Below are 19,555 nucleotides of genomic sequence, written 5' to 3' on the forward strand. Positions count from 1 at the left end.
CTACTATGCAGATGTGCAGTAATTTCATCCTTTATAATAGACTCCAGCATCTTTCCCACCACTGAGGTCAGACTAACTGGTCTATAATTTCCTGCTTTCTCTCGCCCACCTTTCTTAAAAATTGGTATAACATTAGCCACCCTCCAATCCTCAGGAACCGACCCCGAATCTATTCAACTCTGGAAAATAATCACCAATGCATCCACGATTTTCCAAGCAACCTCCTTCAGTACCCTGGGATGCAGACCATCAGGCCCCGGAGACTTATCAACCTTCAGACCTAACAGTCTCTCCAACACCAAATCCTGGCAAATATAAATTCCCTTATGTTCAGGTCCAAACTTATGACAGATTCTGGAGTCTCCTCCAACACGCATCTTCATTTTCAGTATGGCTATCCCCTGTAAAAAAAACCTCCAAGGTGATGGTGGCAGTTTTGTCTATATTTCTCCTTGTAGCCATTTCTGTCAGGAAGTATAATATTCTTGCCAACTCAACCAAAAATAGATTTTCCTCTAATGGCTAACAGCAACATTTTAAAATTGTTGCCTTTTACAACTAGGGACTAATATTGCATCAAGTTTGGCACCCTCTGCACATATTAGAGGCCATCCTGCTGTTGGAGTGTGGTTTCCTCTGGATAAATGCAAAGCGACAATTGAATCAAAGCTGCATTTCACTTCCTTTAAAGAGGTGATAATTGACACTGTGCACAATCAATTTTTGTGGTGCAATTGACTCTATATTGTAAAGACCTTACTGCCAGGCAAAATGTCTGCCCATTTCAGATATTAGGCTCTTTTTGGCATGAAAATCTGCCTTTTAAAGTTGGAACAGATTAGTGTGTGTACTGTGCAGTTCTGATCATTTCCAAGTGCAATCGAAATGAAGAGGCCAAGAGAAAGGAAGTTTGGAAATATTTTTGTGTATGACTTCTTCAAGGCCACGTAAGAATAATTTGGGATCCCCTCTGAGATTGTGAAGCTGCATGCAACCTCAAATTTACCTTCTTGGTGATGAGGATCTACACTGGCAGGCCGCAATCCAGCCAGTTTCATTTCATCAAAATGCCTGCTTTAAAGCCCCCAGATCACCAGACTGATGCAAATGAGGATGAACCCTCAAAACCTTGGTCACATTTTACCTCCAAAAGGTAGATGGCCAGCTCGTCTATTCTATTAACAATCAAAATCAGCTCCAGATAATTTTGCCAAAAGGGTGATAACCTAAACAAAAAACAATATCCATGCATCCATTTGCTGTTTGTGAACACAATTATTTACAGAACTTAATATAAAATTGTTATCACTAAGTTTATCATGTGATTTTTACAATTTTAATGTTCTTGTTTCACTTTACCTGTTTGAATTATTATGGTATAAGTAAGACATCTGCTTGATTATTATACTTTTCCTACCCATATATTAGCAACATGTGGAATACTCTGCAATGATATCTCTCATCCAACATTTACTGCCTAATCCAATTTCTCTTCTATTTGTATATGCTCTTTTCTGTCCACTTAACAGAAGATAGTAATACAAGTATGCCAATAAGCTTCCATCAGAGACCGTGACAGCTCTAAGGTGCATGTAAAATGGATAATGGAACCCATATGAGGATCAAGTGCACAGAACCACAAGCATAAAAATATTAAAAATACATCTCAAATAGAGTAGCATTTGCCAAAAAAATTCCTGGGCAACAAATGCAAATAAGACTAATATGCTCAAGGGCAGGAAAAAGAATATAAAACATGGCAAATATGGCTGAAGCAGAGATACCTTTCCATTAAAAAACATGTTTAAATGCATATTAAAAACATCTTGCTGGTTTTCTGTCAGATTTTATAAGCTAATTTGTTTATCTTGATGCCTTTCTCAAAGATACAGATGCTCCCCCCCACCGCCATATTTATTGTAAAATGATGATCATTAGCATAACATGCATAAGTCAAGGTAAATTGGCTAGACCATAGGGCTGCTCTCTCATTAAGAGACAACTAGTGGTGAGCTTAACCTGTAGGTCACCACACCTCAGGCACAGGGAGAGAATGTGAACTAAAGTCCTTCATGGTACTCTCAGCCCAGTGTAGGACCAACCAGACATCCAGCCAAAAGATCAAATCAACATCTTGCCACATGCATCATAAATCTCAGTAAACTAAAAGAAAAGGAATGTCAAGATGAAACTGCCTTTCTAACTAACAGTGGATGTTATAATTTAAACTACACAGGGGTGACAAGCAAATCCGACCCAAAAAGTGTCCCCACCTCCCACAAAAATTCATTCACGAGGGCAAACTCTGAGACAAAAGCTCCCCTGTAAGCTGAATGAAATGCTGTGAAGCCGCTCCTCCAATCGCAGTCTGGATCTCTCCCATACTTACTGCTGATAGGCAATTGAGTCAATAACAAACCCAGGTTGAGGACCAGGCTTGAATTGGAAGAGCAATGAACTGCGAGCTGCAAGGCAAGTCAATGCAGGTGGTGAGGGAGTCATTATGGGAACATCTTTCACTGGGGACCAAGAGCCAGCAAGTGTGTGAGAAAGCCAAATGCACACCTTAACATCATTGGCTGGAAGGTGGGGACTTTAGCTGAGGCAGGAAGGGCCTTTTGTGTTTTTTATATTCACTTGAGGGCCATGGGCACTGCTGGATGGACCAGCATTTATTGCCCATCCCCAGTTGCCTTTGAGAAGGTGATGGTGAGCTGCCTTCTTGAACCATTACAATCCATTTGCAGCAGGCAGACCCACAATGTTGTTATGGGGTGAATCCCAGGATTTTGGCCCAGTGACAGTAAAGAAATGGCGATTTATTTACAATTCAGGATGGAGTGTGGCTTGGAAGCAACTTGTAGATGGTGGTGTTCTATGTGCCTATTGTCCTCGTTCTACATCACAGCCATTGTGTGTTTGGAATGTGCTGTATAAGGACCTTTGGTGAATTTCTGCAGCTCATGTTGTCGATAGTACACAGCACTGCTACTGAGTATTGGTGGTGGAGGTCGTGGATGTTTGTGGATGTGGTGCCAATCAAGAGAGCTGCCTTGGCCTGAATGATATCACAATTTTTGAGTGTTGTTGGAGCTGCACTCAAGTAGGCAAGGGGGGGGAAGTGTTCCATTACACTCCTGACTCATGCTTTGTAGATGGTGGACAGGCTTTGGGAGTCAGGAGGTGAGTCACTCACCACAATATTCCTAGCCTCTGACCTGCTTTTACAGCCACTGAGTTTATCTGATGAGTCCAGCTGAGTTTCTGGTTGATGGTAACCCCTCCACGATATAAGGTGACTCAGTGATGGTAACAGCGTTGAATGTCATAGGCAGCGGTTATTCACTCTCTTATTGGAGATGGTAATTGTCTGGCATTTGTGTGGTACGAATGTTACTTGGTTAGCATCCCAAATGCTTACCTATTTGAACAACATGCTTCCCCCCCATCATCCAGACAGCCCTCCACTGCATCTCCATTCCCTGAACTGCCCCACTCTAAATGCAATAAAGACATGGTCCCCCTCACCTACCACCCCACCAGTCTCCGCATCCAATGTATCATACTTAAATACCTCTGCCAACTCCAATTAGATCCCACCAAGTACGTCTTGCCCTCCCCAACTCTCTCCACCTTCCACAAGGACCGCTCCCTTCGCCAATTCTTGGTTCATGTCACTCTTCCCACCAACTTCTCTGAACCCCCAGGTACCTTCCTCTGCAACAGAAAAGATGCAAAACTTGCTGGTACACCATCCCCTCACCTCCAGAGTTAACCCGCCTCTTCTCCAACCTAGTTAACTGTATCTGGTACTCCTGCTGTGGTCTCCCTCTCATGGCACGTTTTGCCAAGCATTTCAGCAGGAGCCGACCCGACCTCCCAGTTGCTGCCCATTTTAATTCCACTTCCCACACCCTTTCTGACATGACCATCCTCGGCCTCCTCCACTGCCACAGCAAATTCAACCGCAAATTGGAGGAACAATATCTTATTTTCTGCCTGGGCGGCCTACAGCCCAGAAGACTCAACATTGAGTTATCCAATTTCAAATAACCTCTCTTACCATCCCCAACTCCCTTCCAAGCCCCTCCCCTCCCTTCAAATCCTTTCATCAATCCTTCCTTACAGCTACTAACCTGCTCCTTACAGACTTATTCCTCCCATCAACCAACCAGATCGTACCCTTTACCTGTGTTCACCCTACCTTAACACCTTGCATTCTTCACCCTCCCCCCCACCCCACCCCCAACCTTACACCCCCCCCCAGTCCTGAAGATGGTTACATCTGGAATGTTGACTTCTCCACTGCTGCTGCATGGCTTGCTCTGATCTGCTTGTCTACAGATGTTACTTACCAAACTCTACCCAATCCTGGATATTGTCCTGATCCTGTTGCATTTGAACATGGACTGCTTCTCTAGCTGAGGGATCATGAATGATGCTGAACATTGTACAATCTTGAGCAAACTTCCCCACTGATGACTTTATGAAGGACAGAAGGTCATTGATAAAGCAGCTGAGATAGTTGGGCCTAGGACTCTACCCTTAGGAGATTCTACAGAGATATCCTGGAGCTAAAATGACTGTCCTCCAACAACCATAACCACATTCATGTCTGTGAGGCATGACTCTAAACAGCAAAGAGTTTGTCCCCTGATTCCTATTGATTCCATTTTTGCTAGGGCTCCTTGATGCCACACACAGTCAAACATGGCAGTGATGTCAAGGCTGTTGTTATCACATCAGGAGTTCAGTTCACATTACCCAATGGTGACAGGAGGTGGTTGCAAGATTGTTTGTGAATGGAGAAGAAACTGTTGAGGGTGGAGGCTTAGGAGGGAGTGGTGGGGAAATAGATGCTGTAAGAAAGGTGGAGTGGGATAAGGGGCTGCAAGAGGGGTATGGGGGCAAAGTTACAAAGCAGAGAGAACAGTTTTTAACCTGTCAACAAAGAAATACTCAGCTAACTATGATCTAAGAAAATTTCAAATCATTGAGATAATGAGTTCCTTCCAAATGCACAGTGTGGGGCTGCATACATTCAGGAGCTAATATGCTTGGAAAGATTTAATGGATCCTAATGTAATGGACACAGTCAATTCTGAAATTTATTCTAAGATTGTAGTCAGACAAATAGTAAATAAGGTTGTTACTGTCTGGTTAAGATCTTCCAACTTTGTGCACATGCAATGAAAACTCACACAGCTGTAACCTCACCAGTTTGCTGGGGGTCTGTTTAGAGTAATCACTTTTCTCATGTACAAGTGTGTGTCAGTTATGTTGAAAAATATATTGTTAACTTATGCCTGTTATCTTGTAAACAGCATTGCATTTAAATTAGAACAAAATTAATACTTTCCTTATGGGTTGTGGTTCAAGAATTTGAGACTTGATAATTATTGAGAATATTACTGAACTACAGTATTCTAATTCTGTTTGTGTGCGGTTTCAAATACCTTGTATTGTTATTAGATGGCTGCTTCACACCGGTTAAATTTGATGGTGAGAATGAAAATCAAAAAAAATCAAAAAGTAGCCCTTGAGAAAAAAACTTTTTAAAAAGACCCCCGGAAAGGGTTTATTCTTAAAATTGCAGCAAATTGTTATGATCTGAAATACACTTTCTAAAAGGGAGGTGGAAACAGAAGTTACATTCATACAAAAATTGGATGGGTACTTGAAAGGAATATACTAACTAGGCCATGGGGAAAGAACAGGTAGAATGGTATTAATTTGATAGCTTTACCAAAAGGCATGCATAGGCATGATAGGCCAAATGGTGTCCTTCCTAGGGTAATATTTTATGGTTCCTGCAAGCTCCTAAGAGAAGCATATACTGTTGGGTGTGATCCTTGTTGTAAATAATTCACTGTTAAAGCTTTGTATTACTCAAATATTAAAATATTTGGGTTGTAGAATTCACAGCCAAAATGTCCTACTTGACACAATTTCTAATCTATGTTGTTATGGACCAGGCCTGACCCCCTCAAAACATTTCAAGAAGGAAGCCCAGACTCTAACTTTTCTAGTTGTTTTAAGCAGGTTTAGAGTGGATATTCCAGGAGTCAAACCACTCAGTTTATACAAAATAGAATTTATTTACAGACTACCAAACGAAACGCAAGCAAAAGAAAAGAATCTAGAATAACTATTTGAAAACCCGACTGACATGATATCCCCCACAACTTAACAATGAGCTGTTCTGATTTGCTGCAACATCCCATAAACGTACCCCTTGGCAAAAAGGTAAATTCAAACACAGTTTCTTACAGGAGAGAGAGATGGCACAGAGGATCAGCCAGGATCTATATTCGAACCTCTGAGTTGTCTGTGTTATTGCTGTATGTGAGCTTGTCCAATTTTTCTTGCAGTGCTTGTCTTCTTTTGTCTTGGTCCACTGTTATTTAACGTGGATGGTTCATTCTAGCATACTTGTCCATTCCTGTTCAGTCGTGTTGGTGTACAAAGTTTTTTGGTGCGAAATTTCCCGTTCATATTTGTGGAGTTGGTTGTGGGATTCATTTATATTTCTCATAGCATTCTGCGGCCATTCTGTTCTGCTATTCTTCTGGATTGTGGGGTGTTGAGATATGGTTTCTATTTAACACATCGTGGTGACACCTGTTTCCTGAGGCATTCATGTAGGAAGTACAGTTGTTCACGGGTGACATTCAGTCAGATGACGTTGGTTTTCCATCTTCAGGCTAGTTTGATTGTATCGCGCTCATAGGTGCTTGCAATTTTTGTGTTACATGAGCATCAACAAGCTACCAAAAGACACAACCAACTACCACTAGTATCCTTACACACAAATGATGAGGGACACCCGTTTGACTGGGACAATACATCCATCCTGGGACAGGCTAAACAAAGACACACGTGGGAATTCCTAAAGGCCTGGTATTCAAACCAGAACGTCATCAACAAACATATCGACTTGGACCCCATTTACCAACCTCTCAGAAAAAGAACAAGAAGTGACATGACCACAACAGACCAAGACACATAAATAGAAAGCAGGACAGAACACCAGCGCTTCAACAGAGGCTCACTGATGATGTTACCTAACATGGTGACAAAACATCGGAGAACAAATCTTCCAGCTCAGTGAGCACACTTACGACCTGAACCACAACCTGAGCGACAAATCTTCACAAAAATTGCAAAGTAAGTCAAACTAGGAAAATCCCTGAAGCAGGAGAACTGGCCACCCCCTTTTCATTGAGCAAGTGTATCAAAAAAAACCTAAAGGTCCTTTTCCCTGATTGTTGCCTTAGGCAGTATCTGTTAACCATTAGCAATGTGGTCTCATCCCAGACAAAGGAAACTTTGCCTTTTACAACCCCTTTTGAAAAAAACCAAGGACAACATAACCTTGTTAAAGGAGCAGCATTGCTGCAATGCGCTCAATGCAAATATGAATTTAAAAAATTTTAGATTTCATAAATTAATTAAGGATTTCTGAATGTGACTCATTGGACCCAAATGCATGAATAGGAGTTCCTAGTGCATACTTAAAGGTTTAGGTCAGAACTCAGCTTGTGATGTAGTCTTATTGAGATGCTTGTCGACATTGCTGCAGATGTGAGGATTGCTAATGGGGTAGGGGTATTCCCAAAATCTTCACTGATTGTTACTGGAAATATACACATGTGGATTTCAGATGGAGCCAGAATCCAGGTTTGCTCTCATGCTTCACCATGGAAAATTGTTGGTAAACGTGCCTGAGGTTTGCTCACCCATGATTGCCACTTGGAAAGAAGTTAACGTCCTTTTAAGAGAAGGTGAAAGGAAAAGACTGCCATGATAAATTGGAACAAGTGTGTATGTTAATAATATTATAATTAAGAGAATGCCCTCCCACAAAGCACAATAATGAAACAACACTATAATTTACAGCAATAGCTGAAACACAGTCTCTCTGAATACTGGAATGAGTGGAACCATCAAATAAGTGTGTGCCTCAAACGAGATGTACATCATACGCAGTGTGAAAGAATACATTGAAAAAGAAGCCAAGTATTGTGAAATGTTCTCAGCAAAGAAATGAAACCCAGTGATTTATCCCTCAAATAACATTGAACATTTAATCTGAACTATCAACACCTTTTCTCCACCAACACCCGACACCGATACCCCCACCCACAGTCCCCCAAACTATAGCATAAATGCTGTCCCCTCCACACTTCAGCTCTGATGAAGAATCATCTGGACTCAAAGCATTAGCTTGCTGTCTCTTCATGGATGCTGACTCGCTGTGATTTCCAGCATTGTTTTTTTCAGTACAGATTCCAGCATCTGCAGTAATTTGCTCCTACATTTTGATAAAATAGATGTCCTAGTCACTGTCTTATCGCTGTTTTGGGGTGCTTGCTGCTCACAAATTGCTGTTTTTCCTACAAGAGTGATTGCACTTCAACAGTGCTTAGTCGGGCTGGAAAGCACTTTGATATTGTGAATGACGCTTTACACTGGGCAACCCTTCTTATTAATCCACTACACAACCTGAATCTGACATATTGACTGAAAAATGTGGTATGATTGAGAACAATGGAAATTGAATAAATAGATGCTAAAAGTGTTCTACAAATCAACAATCTCGACATGATAAATTAGTAGGTTTAGATCAGAGGGAGGAAAACAACAGTCCATGTTAGGTCTTGAAACAGCTTTTTCTGGTTCTTGCTGAATACAACATTTAACAAAGGTATTCCCTAGTTCCATTCTGTCACACTAAACGAGTTCAGAGTCTTTTTAAAGGCCTGCCCACAAAGTACAGAGGCATTTTTGTGGAAACAATTGTATTCAGTTCTCATGGTTACTAACAAAAGTAGATTGGCACATTCTATTTCATTCAAATATTTTAAAAGAGGGCCTTACCCTCCCCTTCTCCATGGCCACGTGCTTCACAATTCTTCCCTCTGAAGGGAAGCAATGAAAGATGTGAGCAAAAGAAGAAAAAAAAAACAGGAGCTAACACAGAGATCCTTCCAACGTCCTCTCTTCTTTGGTGGGAGGGTTTGCCTTAAAATCCCTTTCAATGGCGCACTGAAGACTTTGAAAGAATAAACGGCATTTGTCAACCACCCGTAAATCCTTAAAACTGTTTTTGCAAGTCGCCCCCAAATCTGAGCCCCAGCGTTTTCCATTAATCTGTGCATAAGACAACTGAAAACGTTTTCAACGCAAAGATAATGCCTAGATTAAAACGTCTATTCAGAAGGAAAGATTTCAGCATTCACCTTGTGTACACAGCCATTTCGCCAGCAGCATTCATAGGTTGTTATTTCAGCTTTGCGTTTGTGCAAGGGACAACGTGAGTTGCTGTAGAAGGGTTGGTTGAGACATTTTCAAGTAAATCACTAAACGTTGGTGCTACTGTCCATCAGGATTGTTTTTTTCCCCCAATTATAATCACTTCTAATGAGTGACTTAATATAAATGACCTACTCATTTCTTTGATGGTACTGTTCTTATAAAATAACATTTTTCCTCCCGGATTATATGATGTACTAGAGGCATTCATCGAAACCCAGACTGACTGGTTCCAGTGATTTTTAATAACAGTAAACAGACGGATTAAGTACGTAATACTTTAAATGAGTACTCGCGACATAAAATCGTCGTTAAAAGGTAAATCCAGAATTTCTGTCCAGCTGATAATGCAAGATTTTAACAGGTTTAACATTTTCTATTCATTCATGTTATATTCGACTATTTTAAAATTGGGAATGCCCGTAGGAAAGTTTTAACAAGTATAACATCAATAGAAGGTATTAGCCAAAAGCAAGAAACATCTCAGTAAAAAAAAGATGGTAATCTATGCAGCTTTAAGGATGCAATTAAAAAAACAGACATTTTTGTAGCATATTGGCGACAGCTCCTTACAGACGCGGTTTATGGAATGCACTCATTTGCTATTCCACTATGATAGCCTCACATTACGGTTTGCTGCAATTATTTTGTCAGCATGAACATTTCACTTGCCATTAAGTCGTTCTATCATTGCCTCTTCAATAGTTCAAACATGCTTAAAATTACTTGCACCTCACAAATGGTGAATTTCTTAACAGATGGGGCAATGCTATAATTTTCAATTATTTTAAACACGTCAAGAAAAGAATGTGAAGAATATTATATCTGTACAGATACAGCCGAGCATTTCAGATTACTTCAATTGTCCATTCCTGGTTTGCAAAGTAGTCTGGATCCCTGCAATCACTCTTTGGTAAATAGTTTATCTGAGTTAACACCTAACACTGCTTCTCTCCCTCAAGTTTCTCATCCACACAACAGCAACTTGCTTATATAAAGCGTCTTTCGCCCAAAAGACATCAAATTGTTTCATACAGAGAAGAAAGGCTTTCTCACACAGGTAACAGATAAACATATCTTGAATAATTCAACACAGCATTACTGATATGAGGAAATCTTCACCATTACTATATCCTCAGTGAATTTTGTAAAACGAAATATGGAAAAAAGTTTCCATTGCTTATAAAGAGTTCTGAGCCATTATAACCTGTTTTATATTTCCATTTGATGTCAATTTGGTGCCCAGATTTTCCCGGGTTTATTTCTCTCCTCTTCAACCTCCATTGGCTTCTTACTCACCAGCATATTAATTCTATGACACTTATTCTTATTTAGAAACCTACATTTAACTTTACTCCTGCCCTGCATTCCAGTCTGCTATTTCATTCTGAATCTGGTTCTCCATGTGAGTGAATCTGCTCCACTGTTTGACAGGATCATGGCTGAGTTAAGTGTAATCTCAATTCCACATTCCAAGTTAACCCAGAAAATCTTTTCAGCCTTTTGTTTATCTATTTACATCCACCTTAGGAATATTCAAAGATTCTACCTCCACCACCTTTACAGAAATTTCCAAAATTCACAACTCGCTAAGAGCAAAACATTCCTCTTATCTCTGTCTTAAATGGGCAATGGATTATTGTAAAGTAGTGGCCCTTAGTTCTCTCAGTCCCTCTACAACTGGAGATGGAGCAACCTTTGATTTAATGGTGGTATGCCAGAATCAGAAGGTATAGGATTCAAATCTCTCAAGAGACAGTCCTAACAAGTAGAGACCAAAACTCTGGCTCTGATTTGACATCTAATGGAGATGTGCATAATAGGTATCAGTGGCTTCTTCTCAAACCCCTCTCACTACAGTTTGCGGATCACCCTATCAGCTGGAATAAAGCTAGTTATGGCTGGTCAGAGTGTTAACCAGTCAGCTGTGGCTTGTGTGGTAGCACTCATATGCTGAAGGTTCAAGTCCTACTCCAGAAATTTAGTAAAGCCACTTTAATAAGGAGTGCTGCATTACTAACTTCTGAATCACAGAATTGTTACAAGTGCAGAAGAAGATACTTGACCTATTCATCTTCATCAGCTCTTCAAATGACAATCAATTAGTGCCTTCACCCGTCTTCTCTCTGTAACCCTGCACATTCTTCATCTTCATACAACAGTCTAAATCCCTTCTGAAAGTTTCGATTGAACTTGCCTCCACCACATTCTCAGGCAATGCATTCCAGACTGTAACCACTCACTGTGTGATAAGGCTTTTTCTCTCATATCTCTTTTGCTAAATATTTTAAATTTGCGCCCTCGCATTCTTGATCCTATTATGTATGGGAACAATTTCTCCCTATCTTGCCTGTCCAAATGCCACAAGATTTTGCGTCAATTAAATGGACCATTTTCTTGGACCTTTTCTGAACTCTCCTCAATGTCTTCACATCCTTTCTAAGGTCTAGCACCAAACCTGAAACCAAACTGGTGTTTTAAACAAGCTGAACATGACCAGTTTGCTCTTGAACACCATGCCCTAATAAAAAAGGGACAATGATACTATACGCTTTATTAACCACTCTCTCCATCTGTCTTGCCACCTTCAATAATTTAAATGTACGCACCCAGTTACCTGTGCTCCTTTTGAATTATACGTTTTATATTATATTTTCTCTCTATGTTTTTCCTACCAAAATGAAGTGCCATATTTTTCCCCATTGAATGGGGCCCTGTCTACCATCTCAAAGTGGAAGAAGAGATCCCATGATACTATGTAAATGAAGACCAGGGCTAGTATCCTGGTCAATACTTATCTCTCAATCAACAACACAAGAACAGATTGTCATTGCTGTCTGTGGAGTTTGCTGTAAGTCGGTTGCCATTTTTCCTAAGCGACAACAGAGGCTATATTTCAAAAAAGCACATCATAGCCTATGAAGCACTTCAGGACATCTGCTTGTCATGAAAGGTACTATATAAATGCAAACTTTTCTTTCTTTGAATCCTTTGACTGTTCTCCATGGAAAGTGTGTGAAGATATGAAAAAATAACAAATGTTAATTCAGAGTTGTTTTTAAAGTCCTAGACCAATCCACAGCTTATCCCTCTTGCAAAGAACTCCTCAAACTTATTTTGACTACATCTTCAGTGCCAGCTCCTGTTTTGTATCCAATCACATCCCCCAGCCATTTGTACAGTACTTTAGGGAGATTATCATCTAAAATAGGAAAATTATTAATCATCAGCAAGCAAAAGAGAGACGACTGAATTATTAAATTTGACATAAATATAAGGCTTCAGATGCTTTTATATTGGTGCTGGTATGAAGTTAAATAGGTCTGATGGTTGTACTAAGATATTGTTCAACTTAATTTATGAAGTCTCTGTCAATTTCAATATCACTAAATAGTCAAAAATTAATCAGGTGAGATAGCTCTGAGAATTAAAATCGTAAAACTTCACAAATAGAAGCATTCTACAGGAAGTATTATTTCTAAATAAACATTAACATATATTTAATAGATAAGATAGACAAGTGGGCGATAAAAATGTAAATCTAGCTGTAGAGCCTGAATGGCAGGAATGTGGAATTGAGGCCACAGTCAGATCAGCCATTAATGGCAGTGCAGGGTCAAGATGCTGAATGGCCTATATTGTTCCTAAATTGTACATATAGCAGAGCAGATGAGATTTTACTGATCCTTGGCCACAGGGTTAGTCATTTCGTTGAATGCAAATATCAGGAAACATGGGTTTTTATCCCTCTTATATTGAATTGTCAGGGTCAGTGGTAAAGTAAGGTGGTACAACCTCAAATATTAAATGGAATCTGTACATACTTTAAGTGTTCACTCACCAGAGAAAAGCTATGGAGTGGGGAAGCAGTAATGTGGAGAAGACCAGAAAATGATTCATGTTAATTAAATTAAATGTTTTGTATCAGTTTTTGCAAATTACAATTGTTGGTCCTGGTGCAGGTGCACAGAGAAGGATGTGGAACAATGAGATGGTATTGTGCGAAAGGAATTGATTCCGATTAAAAATTATAAAGGTTAAGGAGGATAAAGTACCTGCTAACTGACCCAAATATCAGGCACACTGAGCTGCTAATGAAAGTCAGAGGGGACATAGAAATAGCTAAGTTCACATTTTTTAAAAATTTCTTCTTAGATATGAAAATTTTGTTGGGGAACTAGAAGGTACCCAATGTAACATAATTGAAGACTAAAATATGACTAAATTACAGTTTAAAATTCACGCAAAATGGATTGACTTTTTCAGGTTTGAGTTATAGGAAGAGGCTGGATAGGCTAGGTCTTTTTTTCCCTGGAATGTAAGAGGTTGAAGGGTGACCTTATAGAGGTTTATAAAATCATGAGGGGCATAGATAATTTGAATTGCAAAGCTCTCTTCCCAAGGAGTTCAAAACTGGAGGACATTATTTTAAGGTGAGATGAGTAAGATTTAAAAGGGACCCTAGGGGCAATATTTTCACACAGAGGTGGTTTATAAGTGGAATGAACTGCCAGAGGAAGTGGTACATGCAGGTACAGATACAACATTTAAAAGACATTTGGACAGGTACATGAATAGGAAAGGTTTAGCTGGATAATTGGTCAAATGCAAGCAAATGGGACTCGGTTAGTTTGGGAAATCTGGACAGCATGGGCGAGTTGGACTGAAGCGACCGTTTCTGTGTTGCACAACTCTATGACTTTGATTAAAAAATCAATGACTAGCAGACAGTTTAAGATTGACACCAAGAGCATGATCAGAGTGATTAGAAGATCCACCTTCACATAAAAGGTGGTTGGAGTATAAGTCCATAACTAAGTGTAAGTTGGTTAGCTACAGTTGCAACTGTAACAAACAAAGTGCCTGTGCATTTAAGACAAAGGAAGATTATATGGCCTTTAGCAAAAGTATGATATTAGGTTTAGTTTGGGTTAGATCTAGCAAAGTTCAGCACAGATCTAATGGGCTAAATCATTTCCTTCTGTATTGCAAGTTTCACAGATCTTATCCATTTGTCTGGTGTGAACACATTGCTTCAACTGCAAATTGCAGTGAATCTCTATAAAGATAAGCAGCTAATTTGCAGAAGGAGGCTGACTGGAAGGACTGAATAGCTGTACTTTGAAGCCTTGAGCTTGACCTTTCTAGTCATTTCTTAGCCACTAAAGTACAACACACAATTGTTCCACACACAGCATACTTCATTTCTCATAGGGGGCAGACAGAAGCTAATATAAGAGCATTCCAATTATCAAATTGTGACAAAATCATTTAGAACATTTTAAAATCATCTTCAGCCTCAAATTGCTTCTACTTTCCTGATATCTATACCATATTCACCTAAAGCGACATCCAATTTCAAATTGATCCAAGACCTTCCAATGCTTCCTTTACATGCTAACTACTGAATGAATGTTGAACAGGCTAAACCTCTAGGTCTTTTCAGGAAGAGAAAGTGAAACTTATTCTTTTTTGGAGTAAAAAGTTAAATCTGCCCCGTAAATGATGGACTAAAAATAGAGAAGACTGGAAATACTTGGCATTTCAGGTAGCACTTGTGAAGAGAGACATACTTGACCTGCCCAGTGTATCCAGCCATCTATTTTAATTTCAGATATCCAACATCGACAGTATTTTGCTTTAGATTTCAGCAACACTGTTTCATAGCTATTCAGTATCAATTTATTGTCTATTATCAATTCAGTGTCTATTAATTTTGAACATATGATAAAATCAATAACATATCAACTTAACAATTGCTGTGCAAATGAGCTAAAGAGAACCCTAGCAACATTTATACTGTGCAATTTCAACAAACATAATTTACTTTTAAGAAAGCATTTGTGTTAAGCAGTGAACAACAGAATCAAGGGACAACACATCTGTTCAACTCCTGATCAGTTACATTAATGAATATGATTAATTTCAAAACCTACTATCAAGCCAACTTTAATCTCTTTTCTGGTATTTTGCTCAATTCATCTTGTCAGCCTCTGTCTTTATTCCTTTCTGACAGGAAAAACAACCAGCTTAAGTCAAAGCTGAACTCTCCATTTTCCTGAAACAAAACCTTGTGGCTTCACTGTTTTCTGCACCCTGCTTATTTTATCTAAAAAAGACAACGCAGAGATTATTTAAAGAAGTTATAGAAACCATACAAATCAAGACCTTCTTCCAGCATATTGTTATGCATGTAAAACTCAAAGCATTAAAGAAAAATTAAGAAGCAAATGCTTTGCCTTGAAATAAAACAAGACCTGAAGAAATTCAATGCATATTGACAAGTGTTTACACACATGTAATCTAATTATCACAGTTGGTTATTGCTGCAACAGAAAACATTTGGCCAAATAAACCTGCATTTCAGCCAACACTAATATAACCGCTCTTTATTTTGGAAGTCACCAATGAGATGAGACAGCACAGAGGATGCCATTCCAATAGTTTTTGCTTGGGGTTCTGATTTCAAAGCAGTGGCGACTGTGGATGAGTTCGAGAAGAAGGTTGTGCTCCCATCATTACTATTCCTGCCCTCTCTCTATACTCTATTCAAGCAACATAAAAGCATTACATAGCTAACTACTTTTGTCCAACCTATAGGAAAATTAGTTTATTTTTCAGATCAAAGAAAATTAGGCAGACCATGGCTGATTAGAATGCAACAGTAAAATTACCACACTTTCTATTCCACCCCTTTTCTGAAAGAAATGAGTCTAGTGTCAGATATGTAGGTATTTCCCACGACCAGGCTGGACTCTGTTTTTAACCGACACAGCAACCAGGACAATGGTTCTTATACAGTGACCAAAGTTCCTTAGTTCAACCATTGTGAATTAAGAACTCCTTTGCTAACATTTCATGAAACATCAAGATTTACATATCTTTTCTAAACGCATTTTCTTGCATGCAAAGTTTTATCTGGCTAAAAGTTAAATGCCTTCTTTATTCTATCAGTAGAGAACACATGGTCTAAAGTATGGCATTATGTAAAAGGCATTGATACTCAAGATTTGACAAACCTAAAGCTTTTTTTCAAAGGGTAAACAACAGAAAACATAATGTTAATGCAGTTCTAATCTGCACATATTAATGAATTTCTTATATGAGGGTACTGCAAGTTGCACAAGTTTTTAAAATCAAAAATATAAATTAATCTTTCTTCTCCAATTATACATTAACTTATTTGCTGACTCTTCTGTTGTGAATTAAAGAAACTATACCCTGTGGTATATTGAATAATTTTGAACTAACGTACACTTTATTTGCATTTTACAAACTGCCTTAATCTCTCATGCATGCATAAAGGCACTGTTGCTGTTTTTATTTATATGTAATTACTATGAATTAACTGTAAATCTCATATTTAGCTCCATTTAACGAGCAGATTGCAGCTGCCCATTTGAAAGTGTAATCGCTGCCTTCTTTCACTTCAGTTGGCACAATACAAAACATCTATTGAATTTTCTTTTAACATCACTGCCAATGCCTAGCCGACTTTTTAGCAAACTGATCAAGCGGAATAACAATGCAGCTGCAACATTTCATGGCATAGTTAAAGGGTCTCTCTTTCAGGCCAAAGCTGTTAATTAGGAAACAGAGAATGCAATTCTGCCAGTTTTTTCTCTTTTAGCAATTACACTTTGGCAATTGCATTTTTAGTAGGAAAAATAAATCCTAATAAATGGACAGGATTGTTATTTGTCACACTAGTGTTTGGGCACAGTCTTTTGTGTGTTTTAATTCTTCTCTGATCAATAGCCATTTGGCAGTGTTCTGCTATTTGTAAAAGACTTTTCCCCCTGAAGTGAATTTTCTTTCGGTTCACTGATACAATTTACAGAAATATCCCAAATGAAAGATGTGGAAAAAAATTTACTTACGTTAAACAATTTAGCAAAACAAGTCCGTAATTAAAATATATGTTTAAATTGAGTTCTATTTTTCAATCAAAGCTACTTAGGAGTATTATTCAACAGCAACTTTCTGTCAAGCTATCATTTTGGTGAATGTAAAATCCTTTCAATGCTCTCAATAAATAATGTGCAAACTGTCCCATTTTCAAAGGCAACAGCATGATGTCATTACCTTTAAACCCCTCAGTCAAACTTAAAAGCACAGAATAAAGTCATGAAGTTAGTGCCGCTGGGAATTAGTCAAGCTTGCTAGCTTTCCCAGCAAGAGGTTGCGCTGGTGGATGTACTAACCTTGCCGATAGCCATTAATCCCACTAAAGAAAGGAAGAAAGAAGTTCTAATTGTTGATTCAATGTTAATGAATTGAATACACATCTAAGGCTACCAGTGGAGACTATTAAGCTGTAAAACAAACACAGTTAGGTGAACTACAATCACTGTGTTTCTGTAGCGCTCAATAAAATTCATGAGCTGCAGGAACAGTGCCCAGTGAAGAATTTAGTTCTTCCAACAGTAAAAATCTGAGACAGGGAACAGAGCTGTACCTCAAATTCTACAGTATTGAAAAAGTTAAATCTCCCTTAGATAATTTCACAGGCACGATTTTTTTAAGCATATTGCTGATAACCTGGTGTTGTGTGATTTTTAACGCTGAAAAATACATATTTCATTTTAAGCAGTCTGTCAATTGATACCTTATTGTATTTTTTTGCATTTATTCCAATCTTTAAAATTATTTAGTTATCTGAGTTACAATATAGGAAAAATTGAATGTTGATTTTCATTGAATTGAACACGTCATTTGCAGAATTTAAGCAAACAGAAAAGAACATTAAAATAACTTTACAGAATCATATAAACTTTACAGCACAGAATGAGGCATTTGCCCCATAATATCTGCACTGGCTCTTCAAGAGTGCATCATTACCAACTGTCAATTTTTTTGTTTATCCCTATATGCTTGCACCTTATTTCAATCCAAATAATCATCCAATATCCTCTCGAATGTCTCAGTTGAATCTGCCTCCACCCCACTTCCAGGCAGTGCATTCCATACCCTAACTTTTTGCGTATGAAAATGTTTTTCTCAGATCACATCTACTTCTTTTAATCTGTGCCCTCTGGTGCTTGATGTTTTCATTAGCAGGAACAGTTTCTCCCTCAGTACTCTAACAAACCACTCAATTTTTTGAAAGTGAAATCTTGAATTAGCCCTCTTCTCACCAGGAGGAACAGTTCCAGCTTTTACAGCTATCCTTATAACTGAAATTTCCTATCCCTGGAACCATTCTTATAAATCACTTCTGCATTCTTCACAATCTGAAGTCAATGTTAAAAGACGCTTTTAGAGGAAAATAATAAAACAAAGCTTAAATGAAAACATTAGATTGATGTTTCAGGAAATTGAAAATACTATGATACTCATATGTATAATTTCACCTCATTTGCAAATGCAAAGCAATACCAAATAAATTAACTTCTCCTGGGAAAGAAGTGGGTAATCTGCAAGCAAGAGTATCTTTAATTGCTTTGTAGGAACTCTAACTCTCAGAGTACATGCACAATCAGTGGCTCCATAATTACATATTTTCCTTATTTGCTTTCTTATCAATTTGGTAATCTCATTTCTTAGTTCTTTCATTGGAAAATACATGTTAGAATACTTATTCATGTATCAGCTTATGAAAGAATGTCAGCAGACTATCCTTCCAGGAGTACATAGATTAGATTAGATTCCGTACAGTGTGGAAACAGGCCCTTTGGCCCAACAAGTCCACACCGACCCATCGAAGAGCAACCCACCCAGATACATTCCACCCCTAACACTATGGGCAATTTAGCTTGGCCAATTCACCTAACCTGCACATCTTTGGACTGTGGAAGGAAGCCCATGCAGACACAGGGAGAATGTGCAAACTCCACATAGACAGTTGCCTGAGGCGGGAATTGAACTCAGGTCCCTGGATCTGTGAGGCAGCCGTGCTAACCACTGAGCCACTGTGCCACCATCAAAAACCATGTCTATCCCTTATCTTTATCCATGCTCATAGACAATTCAGAGACTCATGATAATAATCCAAAATAAGGATCCTGTTTGTAAGTGCGGGTGCCAGACAAGAAAAGAGTCATGTGCTTCAAAGATTGATGAAAATTAATAAATGTCTTATGTATTAAACTATTTTTCTAATCAACCTATTGTACTAAACAGAACTCAATCACATTAATTAATTTATATTGAGGTTTTGTTTAATTAGCTTAAAATGGCAAAACAAAAATGATTTCTATCATCTTAAGTGGTGTATTGAAGTTTATGTGCATGTCCACAT

The 19,555-nt window shown here is 38.6% G+C and overlaps 1 protein-coding gene across 5 annotated transcripts in view; it reads right to left on the bottom strand.

Moving 5' to 3' along the window:
• Positions 1-19,555, bottom strand: part of LOC122559759 (leucine-rich repeat-containing G-protein coupled receptor 5-like) — a 166,877-nt gene that overhangs the window by 125,347 nt on the left and 21,975 nt on the right. The window contains exon 1 of one of the 5 annotated variants that reach the window (XM_043709738.1): positions 8,881-8,908. The exons of the other annotated variants lie outside the window; for them this stretch is intronic. The gene's annotated coding sequence lies outside the window, so the exon portion shown is untranslated. Of the gene's footprint in view, positions 1-8,880; positions 8,909-19,555 lie in introns of those variants that run through there. 5 annotated transcript variants of the gene reach the window in all.

This window comes from Chiloscyllium plagiosum, chromosome 19 (assembly GCF_004010195.1).
Source record: "Chiloscyllium plagiosum isolate BGI_BamShark_2017 chromosome 19, ASM401019v2, whole genome shotgun sequence".
NCBI classification, from domain to species: domain Eukaryota; kingdom Metazoa; phylum Chordata; class Chondrichthyes; order Orectolobiformes; family Hemiscylliidae; genus Chiloscyllium; species Chiloscyllium plagiosum.